The 9,684-nt window shown below is 46.8% G+C and overlaps 1 pseudogene; it reads left to right on the plus strand.

Annotated features, from left to right (window-relative positions):
• LOC135536081 (tRNA-dihydrouridine(16/17) synthase [NAD(P)(+)]-like) overlaps window positions 1–9,684 on the plus strand; it is a 33,198-nt pseudogene that overhangs the window by 4,633 nt on the left and 18,881 nt on the right.

Here is a 9,684-nt window from a genome sequence, read left to right on the forward strand (position 1 = left end):
AGTGGTGGTGGTGGTGGTAGTAGTGGTAGTGGTGGTGATGGTCGTGATAGTAGTGGCGGGGATGGCGGTGGTAGTAGTGGTAGTGGTGGTGGTGATGGTGGTGGTGGTGGTAGTAGTGGTAGTGGTGGTAGTAGTGGTGGTGGTGGTGGTGGTAGTAGTAGTAGTAGTGGTGGTAGTGGTGTTAGTCGTAGTAGTAGCATTAGTAGCAGTAGCACCAGTGGTTGCGGTGGTGGTAGTGGAAGCAGTAGTATTTACTAAACTTGGGTTAATGATGCATCTTGCCGTAGGGATCTGTAATTTACAAAATTACACTGGTTGGCCCAATGGGGGCGCTGCATCATTCGTTGGTTGACAACATGTTTACTGTTGCCTTGTTTTTTCTGGGATAGATTATTTCCTGCTTGATACACAATTCATATGATATTTGAGGAACATCATTACAGCTGACTATAGAGAGAGCTCACAACTCCAAAAGGTAGTTTAAATGGAAATGTGCGTTCAGTAATGTTCAAAAGCAATGTTACTGAAACCAGGCGGTACCATTTGCCACTTATCGTTTCCCCTCGGTCATATTTGACTGTTACACTGGTTTGGCACTCGAACCACTGTTGATAACATCCTGGAGTAAATTTGACAAAGTCTTTCTCATACAGGTAAATGTTATTTTGTGTTATCAAGCATTTTGGTGAATTGTTAGATATGTCTTCTAGCGTGTCGTCAACATGTTTTTGTTGATGAAATCCACAGGAATTTTACTAACTACTGTGCTAACGTTAGCTGTCTGGGTAACCAAGAGTCATGTGCACCCAATGGCTGTATAACTAGCTACAGTATGCGCGCACCAGTTCTGACACGCGATCGCTAACATTGGTGGATCTCGGGAACTCTGCTCCTTTGAAAAATGTTTTAGAAATGTCCTTATTAACATGAATTAAATTGTCTTTGTCACATCCAGAGCATCATGCTTGCGGGGAGATGAGGATGAAGGGTATCACACTGTCAAAACGAATATAATAACTACCCTATGAAACTGTCCAGAGATTTAATCAGTTGTAGTAGTACTACAGATATACTATGTCTCTATAAGTCCTACAGATATACTATGTCTCTAAGTCCTACAGATATACTATGTCTCTAAGTCCTACAGATATACTATGTCTCTATAAGTCCTACAGATATACTATGTCTCTATAAGTCCTACAGATATAGCTTTTTAATTTATTTAATTTTATTGAACCTTTATCTAACAATGCAAGTCAGTTAAGAACAAATTCTTATTTACAATGACGGCCAAACCTAGACGATGCTGGGTCAATTGTGCGCTGCCCTATGGGACTCCAAATCATGGCCGGATGTGATACAGCCTGGATTCAAACCAGGGACTGTAGTGACGTCTCTTGCATTGAGATGCAGTGCCTTCGACCACTGCTTCACTCGGGAGCCAGTTAATATCCAAGAAAGACCGTGACCCATTTAGGTGTAGTAGTAGTTGTAGTAGTCCTGTTCCCAAGAAAGCTAAGGTAACTGAGCTAAACGACTACCTCATTTCCCACTCACATCTCCGTCATCATGTCAAGTGCTGTGATGGCAGAGACTAGTCAAGGACCATATCACCTCCACCCTACCTGACACCCTAGACCCACTCCAATTTGCTTACTGCCCAAATAGGTCCACAGACGACCAATCTCAACCACACTGCACACTGCCCTAACCCATCTGGACAAGAGGAATACCTATGTGAGAATGCTGTTCATCGACTACAGCTCGGCATTTAACACCATAGTACCCTCCAAGCTCGTCATCGCTCGAGACCCTGGGTCTCGACCCCGCCCTGTGCAACTGGGTACTGGACTTCCTGACGGGCCGCCCCCATGTGGTGAGGGTAGGCAACAACATCTCCACCCCGCTGATCCTCAACACTGGGGCCCCACAAGGGTGCGTTCTGAGCCCTCTCCTGTACTCCCTGTTCACCCACGACTGCGTGGCCACACTCACGCCTCCAACTCAATCATAAAGTTTACGGACGACACAACAGTGGTAGGCTTGATTACCAACAACTCGAGACGGCCTACAGGGAGGAGGTGAGGGCCCTCGGAGTGTGGTGTCAGGACAATAACCTCACACTCAACGTCAACAAAACTAAGGAGATGATTGTGGACTTCAGGAAACAGCAGAGGAACACCCCTATCCACATCGATGGAACAGTAGTGGAGAGGGTCTAAGTTTAAGTTCCTCGGCATACACATCACAGACAAACTAAATTGGTCCACTCACACAGACAGCATCGTGAAGAAGGCGTAGCAGCGCCTCTTCAACCTCAGGAGGCTGAAGCCTTGGCTTGTCACCAAAAGCACTCACAAACTTTACAGATGCACAATCGAGAGCATCCTGTCGGGCTGTATCATCGCCTCTACGGCAACTGCTCCGCCCACAACCGTAAGGCTCTCCAGAGGGTAGTGAGGCCTGCCCAACTCATCACCGGGGGCAAACTACCTGCCCTCAGGACACCATACACCACCCGATGTTACAGGAAGGCCCTGAAGATCATCAAGGACAACACCCACCCGAGCCACTGCCTGTTCAGCCCGCTATCATCCAGAAGGCGAGGTCACCACAGGTGCATCAAAGCTGGGACCAGAGACTGTCTTAAAAACAGCTTCTATCTCAAGGCCATCAGACTGTTAAACAGCAACCACTAACATTCAGTGGCTGCTGTTTTACACTGATTCAACTCCAGCCACTTCAATAATGGGAATTGATGGGAAATGATGTAAATATATCACTAGCCACTTTAAACAATGCTACCTAATATAATGTTTACATATCCTACATTATTCATCTCATATGTATACGTATATACTGTACTCTATATCATCTACTGCATCCTTATGTAATACATGTAATACTAGCCACTTTAACTATGCCACTTTGTTTACATACTCATCTCATATGTATATACTGTACTCGATACCATCTACTGTATCTTGCCTATGCTGCTCTGCACCATCACTCATTCATATCTTTATGTACATATTCTTTACCACCCCTTACACTGTTATAAGATATTAGTTTTGGAATTGTTAGTTAGATTACTTGTTGGTTATTACTGCATTGTCGGAACTGGAAGCACAAGCATTTGCTTACCACTCGCATTAACATCTGCTAACCATGTGTATGTGACAAATAAAATTTGATTTGATTTGCTCAGTGGCCCAAGGGGAATCCCCTTCATGCTTTAGTTCTACCCAGCACCCTCTTATTTTTGACTGTATTGTCCTCCTATGCTCAAAACAACCTCATTTTCTCTCTCATTCCCATCTCCCTCTCTGTCAGGTCAGGTTGCTGTGATGGCAGTGAAGCTGCAAGGCTTTGAGTTCTGGAAGACCACGCTGAGGGGGGCGCGTTACGTCGTTGCACCCATGGTGGACCAGTTTCAGCGAACTGGCCTGGCGTCTACTGAGCCGTCGCCATGGCGCGAGCTGTGCTTACACCCCATGCTGCACGCGCAGGTGTTTGTACGCGACGCCAACTACAGGAAAGATAACCTGTACAGCGAAGTCTGCCCTGAAGACAGGCCGCTTATTACACAGGTGAGAGAGAAAGACACACAAACACGTGCCGACAGGGGAATGGAGTGTCACGGGTCGTATTATTCAACTACCGCTATTAGCCGACCTCTGAGTTTTACCACCACCTCTCACCCCGTTTCAGCTAGCCTCTGTCTTACCACCACCTCTCACCCTGTTTCAGCTAGCCTCTGTCTTACCACCACCTCTCACCCCGTTTCAGCTAGCCTCTGTCTTACCACCACCTCTCACCCTGTTTCAGCTAGCCTCTGTCTTACCACCACCTCTCACCCCGTTTCAGCTAGCCTGTGTTTTACCATCACCTCTCACCCCGTTTCAGCTAGCCTGTGTTTTACCACCACCTCTCACCCCGTTTCAGCTAGCCTCTGTGTCTTACCATCCACTCTCACCCTGTTTCAGCTAGCCTCTGTGGTTTACCATCACCTCTCACCCCGTTTCAGCTAGCCTCTGTCTTACCATCCACTCTCACCCCGTTTCAGCTAGCCTCTGTGTTTTACCATCACCTCTCACCCCGTTTCAGCTAGCCTGTGTTTTACCATCACCTCTCACCGTGTTTCAGCTAGCCTCTGTGTTTTACCATCACCTCTCACCCCGTTTCAGCTAGCCTCTGTCTTACCATCACCTCTCACCCTGTTTCAGCTGGCCTCTGTCTTACCACCTCACACCCTGTTTCAGCTAGCCTCTGTCTTACCACCTCACACCCTGTTTCAGCTAGCCTCTGTCTTACCACCACCTCTCACCCCGTTTCAGCTAGCCTCTGTCTTACCGCCACCTCTCACCCCGTTTCAGCTAGCCTCTGTGTCTTACCATCCACTCTCACCCTGTTTCAGCTAGCCTCTGTCTCACCATCACCTCACACCCTGTTTCAGCTAGCCTCTGTCTTACCACCACCTCTCACCCTGTTTCAGCTAGCCTCTGTCTTACCATCCACTCTCACCCCGTTTCAGCTAGCCTGTGTTTTACCACCACCTCTCACCCTGTTTCAGCTAGCCTCTGTCTTACCATCACCTCACACCCTGTTTCAGCTAGCCTCTGTCTTACCACCTCTCACCCTGTTTCAGCTAGCCTCTGTCTTACCACCACCTCTCACCCTGTTTCAGCTAGCCTGTGTTTTACCACCACCTCACACCCTGTTTCAGCTAGCCTCTGTCTTACCACCACCTCTCACCCTGTTTCAGCTAGCCTGTGTTTTACCATCACCTCTCACCCCGTTTCAGCTAGCCTCTGTCTTACCACCACCTCTCACCCTGTTTCAGCTAGCCTCTGTCTTACCACCACCTCTCACCCTGTTTCAGCTAGCCTCTGTCTTACCACCACCTCTCACCCTGTTTCAGCTAGCCTCTGTCTTACCACCACCTCACACCCTGTTTCAGCTAGCCTCTGTTTTACCATCACCTCTCACCCTGTTTCAGCTAGCCTGTGTTTTACCACCACCTCTCACCCCGTTTCAGCTAGCCTCTGAGTTTTACCATCACCTCACACCCTGTTTCAGCTAGCCTCTGTCTTACCACCACCTCTCACCCTGTTTCAGCTAGCCTCTGTGTTTTACCACCACCTCTCATCCTGTTTCAGCTAGCCTCTGAGTTTTACAATCATCCCGATTCCTGTGTTATGGTCTCAGTTCTGTGCCAATAACTCAGAGGTGTTTGTAATGCACTTTCTCTGCTTTCTTTGTGTGTGTGTGTGTGTGTGTGTGTGTGTGTGTGTGTCAGTTCTGTGCCAACGACCCAGAGGTGTTTGTCCAGGCATGTCTACTGGCTCAGGACTACTGTGATGCTATCGATCTCAACCTGGGATGCCCACAGATGATCGCCAAGAGAGGTACTAACTAACCAACCCTGAAACCCCACTTAGAGACATAGATAGTGTGTGTGTGTGAGAGAAAAACCCTGATTTAAAAAAAAAAGTGGTTTTCAATTAGGCTAAGCATGCTGTATGTTTGGGGTCAATTTGATTCTAATTTATTTCTGACGAAGGGCACTACGGAGTCTTCCTACAGGATGAGTGGGAGCTGCTGGAGAAGATGGGTGAGTTTGAACAGAGAGAGAAAAGGGAGAGAGAGTTAGAGAGGTAGAAATATAATATAGTATGCTATGTTTTACCTGTCTGGAATGGTGTCATGCTGTGTTTTACCTGTCTGGAATGGTGTCATGCTGCGTTTTACCTGTCTGGATTGGTGTCATGCTGCGTTTTACCTGTCTGGAATGGTGTCATGCTGCGTTTTACCTGTCTGGAATGGTGTCATGCTGCGTTTTACCTGTCTGGAATGGTGTCATGCTGCGTTTTACCTGTCTGGAATGGTGTCATGCCGAGTTTTACCTGTCTGGAATGGTGTCATGCCGCGTTTTACCTGTCTGGAATGGTGTCATGCTGCGTTTTACCTGTCTGGAATGGTGTCATGCTGTGTTTTACCTGTCTGGAATGGTGTCATGGTGTCATGCTGCGTTTTACCTGTCTGGAATGGTGTCATGCTGCGTTTTACCTGTCTGGAATGGTCTGTACATCATAAGCACTCAGTCTTTTACTAGATAATTAGTCGGAAAAAAAGTGTAACGTGTGAGTTTTTTGGGGGGAAGTTTAGGGCTCTATGTGTTTTCAGAAGATGGGCAGGAACTCTGCTGTCCTAGTTTCAGGGGGAAGTTTGTTCCACCATTGGGGTGCCAGGAGAGAGAAGAGCTTTGACTGGGCTGAGTGGGAGCTGTTGGGTGGGTAGGGCCAAGACACCAGAGGTGGCAGAACGGAGTACTCCGGTGGGAGTGTAGGGTTTGAGCCTGAAGGTAGTGAGGGGCAGTTCCCCTTGCTGTTCCGTAGGCAAACACCAGGGTCTTGAAGATAATGCGTGCTTCGACTGGAAGCCATCGGAGTGTGTGGAGGAGCGGGCTGCGGCGTTCTGGAGAAGTTGCAGGGGGTTTGATGGCACAAGCTGGGAGCCCAGCCAACGGAGAGTTGCAGTAGTCCAGACGGGAGATGACAAGCTCCTGGATTAGGACCTGTGCTACTTCCTGTGTGAGGAAGGGTTGTATTGTACGGATGTGGTAGAGCTTGACCCTGCAGGAGCGGGTCACTGCTTTGATGTTTGCAGAAAACAGCAGGGTGTAGTCTAGTGTCCTGCCATGGTTCTATGTACTCTGGGATGGGAACACCATGGAGTTGTCAACTGTGATGGAGAGGTCTTGGAGCAGGCAGGCCTTTCCCGGGAGGAAGAGCAGCTCCGTCTTGTCGAGGTTGAGCTTGATGTGGTGGGCCGACATCTAAGAGATGGAGGGGGTGAAAAGTAGTTGAATGTCATCCACATAGCATTGATAGGAGAGACCATGCGAGGATATGACGGAGCTGAGTGACTTGGCGTATAGAGAGAAGAGGAGAGGGCCTAGAACGGAGCCCTGGGGGACACCAGTAGTGAGAGTATATGGACACAGATCCTCTCCACGTCACCTGGTCTCAATGTTTTTAGCTCTTAGGAAACTTTGCACTATTTTGTTTTTTATGTAGTATTTCTTACATCGTTAGCCCAGAAGATTTTTAATTTTCAGCTGGGCCTTTACTTAGATGTGTGTGTACTGGGTATATTTTGTGGAATTGTTAAATGTTACTTGTTAGATATTACTGCACTGTCGGAGCTAGAGACACAAGCACTTCACTACACCCACAATAACGTCTGCTAAACACGGGTATGTTACCGATAACATTTGATTTGATTCAAGCTAGCCAGTCTTTTCTCTCTGTTTCTCCTTAGTGAAGCTCGCCAGTCTTTTCTCTCTGTTTCTCCTTAGTGAAGCTAGCCAGTCTTTTCTCTCTGTTTCTCCTTAGTGAAGCTAGCCAGTCTTTTCTCTCTGTTTCTCCTTAGTGAAGCTCGCCAGTCTTTTCTCTCTGTTTCTCCTTAGTGAAGCTAGCCAGTCTTTTCTCTCTGTTTCTCCTTAGTGAAGCTGGCCAGTCCTTTCTCTCTGTTTCTCCTTAGTGAAGCTAGCCAGTCTTTTCTCTCTGTTTCTCCTTAGTGAAGCTAGCCAGTCTTTTCTCTCTGTTTCTCCTTAGTGAAGCTCGCCAGTCTTTTCTCTGTTTCTCCCTAGTGAAGCTAGCCAGTCTTTTCTCTCTGTTTCTCCTTAGTGAAGCTAGCCAGTCTTTTCTCTCTGTTTCTCCTTAGTGAAGCTAGCCAGTCTTTTCTCTCTGTTTCTCCTTAGTGAAGCTAGCCAGTCTTTTCTCTCTGTTTCTCCTTAGTGAAGCTAGCCAGTCTTTTCTCTCTGTTTCTCCTTAGTGAAGCTCGCCAGTCTTTTCTCTGTTTCTCCCTAGTGAAGCTAGCCAGTCTTTTCTCTCTGTTTCTCCTTAGTGAAGCTAGCCAGTCTTTTCTCTCTGTTTCTCCTTAGTGAAGCTAGCCAGTCTTTTCTCTCTGTTTCTCCTTAGTGAAGCTAGCCAGTCTTTTCTCTCTGTTTCTCCTTAGTGAAGCTAGCCAGTCTTTTCTCTCTGTTTCTCCTTAGTGAAGCTAGCCAGTCTTTTCTCTCTGTTTCTCCTTAGTGAAGCTAGCCAGTCTTTTCTCTCTGTTTCTCCTTAGTGAAGCTAGCCAGTCTTTTCTCTCTGTTTCTCCTTAGTGAAGCTCGCCAGTCTTTTCTCTGTTTCTCCCTAGTGAAGCTAGCCAGTCTTTTCTCTCTGTTTCTCCTTAGTGAAGCTAGCCAGTCTTTTCTCTCTGTTTCTCCTTAGTGAAGCTAGCCAGTCTTTTCTCTCTGTTTCTCCTTAGTGAGTCTTTTCTCTCTGTTTCTCCTTGAAGCTAGCCAGTCTTTTCTCTCTGTTTCTCCTTAGTGAAGCTAGCCAGTCTTTTCTCTCTGTTTCTCCTTAGTGAAGCTGGCCAATGAGAAGATCTCTGTTCCCATCACCTGTAAGATCCGTGTGTTTAACAAGATGGAGGAGACCGTTCAGTACGCTCAGATGCTGGAGAAGGCTGGCTGTCAGGTAGGAAACATCACACAAGTATTTTATTTTGATCTTCTATGAAACATTAACTAAAATTAACCATATTATATTTAGAGGAGCTTGGTCTATCTGGGTGATGTTTTCTCTCTCTCCTGAATGATCTGAATCTAGGATTACAGGGACTCTACGTAACTATATTCAATGTGCGGGACAAAATTGAGGCTATGATTAAGAAGTTGGAGCTCTTCTCTGTCTGCATTAACAAGGACAACACACAGGTCTTTCCATCATTGTATGATTTTTTTGTGTTCTAAATGAACTCAAGCTCACGGACAATGTCAAATGTGATTTAGCGAAGCACCTGAGTGAGTTGGGTGAGCAATTCCGCAGGTTCTTTCCCAGAAACGAATGACACAAACAACTGTTTGTTATCCCTTTCATGCCCTGTCTCCAGTCCACTTACAAATATCTGAACAAGAGAGCCTCATCAAAAACTTTCCTCGTAGTACTGCAGTGTCACCTATGCTGTCTCCATAGCAACACACAGACACACTAATTTAATTAGTATTTGTATTTTATTTTTATTTAACCGGGTAGGAAGTCATTTCATTCAGACCTCTCTGTCTCAGCTGCTGACCGTTCACGGTCGGACCAAGGACCAGAAGGGACCCGCGACAGGCATCGCTAGCTGGGAACACATCAAGGCTGTACGGTAAGCAGACCACACTGCAGTTCCCTCACAGTTCAATTAAGACTACAGAGAAGAACCAATATTATGTTTGTCAGGTGGAAACAGTTTGTGTAGTCTAGTAGGGCTACTGTGTAGTTGGAGGAGGTTAGTAGTCTAGTAGGTCTCTGCTGTGTAGTTGGAGACCGTTTGTGTAGTCTAGTTGGGCTACTGTGTAGTTGGAGGTAGTTTGTGTAGTCTAGTAGGGCTACTGTGTAGTTGGAGGTAGTTTGTGTAGTCTAGTAAGGCTACTGTGTAGTTGGAGGTAGTTTGTGTAGTCTAGTAGGGCTACTGTGTAGTTGGAGGTAGTTTGTGTAGTCTCGTAGGTCTCTGCTGTGTAGTTGGAGGTAGTTTGTGTAGTCTAGTAGGGCTACTGTGTAGTTGGAGGTAGTTAGTAGTCTAGTAGGTCTCTGCTGTGTAGTTGGAGGAGGTTTGTGTAGTCTCGTAGGTCTCTGCTGTGTAGTTGGA

This window comes from Oncorhynchus masou, unplaced genomic scaffold (genome assembly GCF_036934945.1).
Source record: "Oncorhynchus masou masou isolate Uvic2021 unplaced genomic scaffold, UVic_Omas_1.1 unplaced_scaffold_554, whole genome shotgun sequence".
NCBI lineage: Eukaryota > Metazoa > Chordata > Actinopteri > Salmoniformes > Salmonidae > Oncorhynchus > Oncorhynchus masou.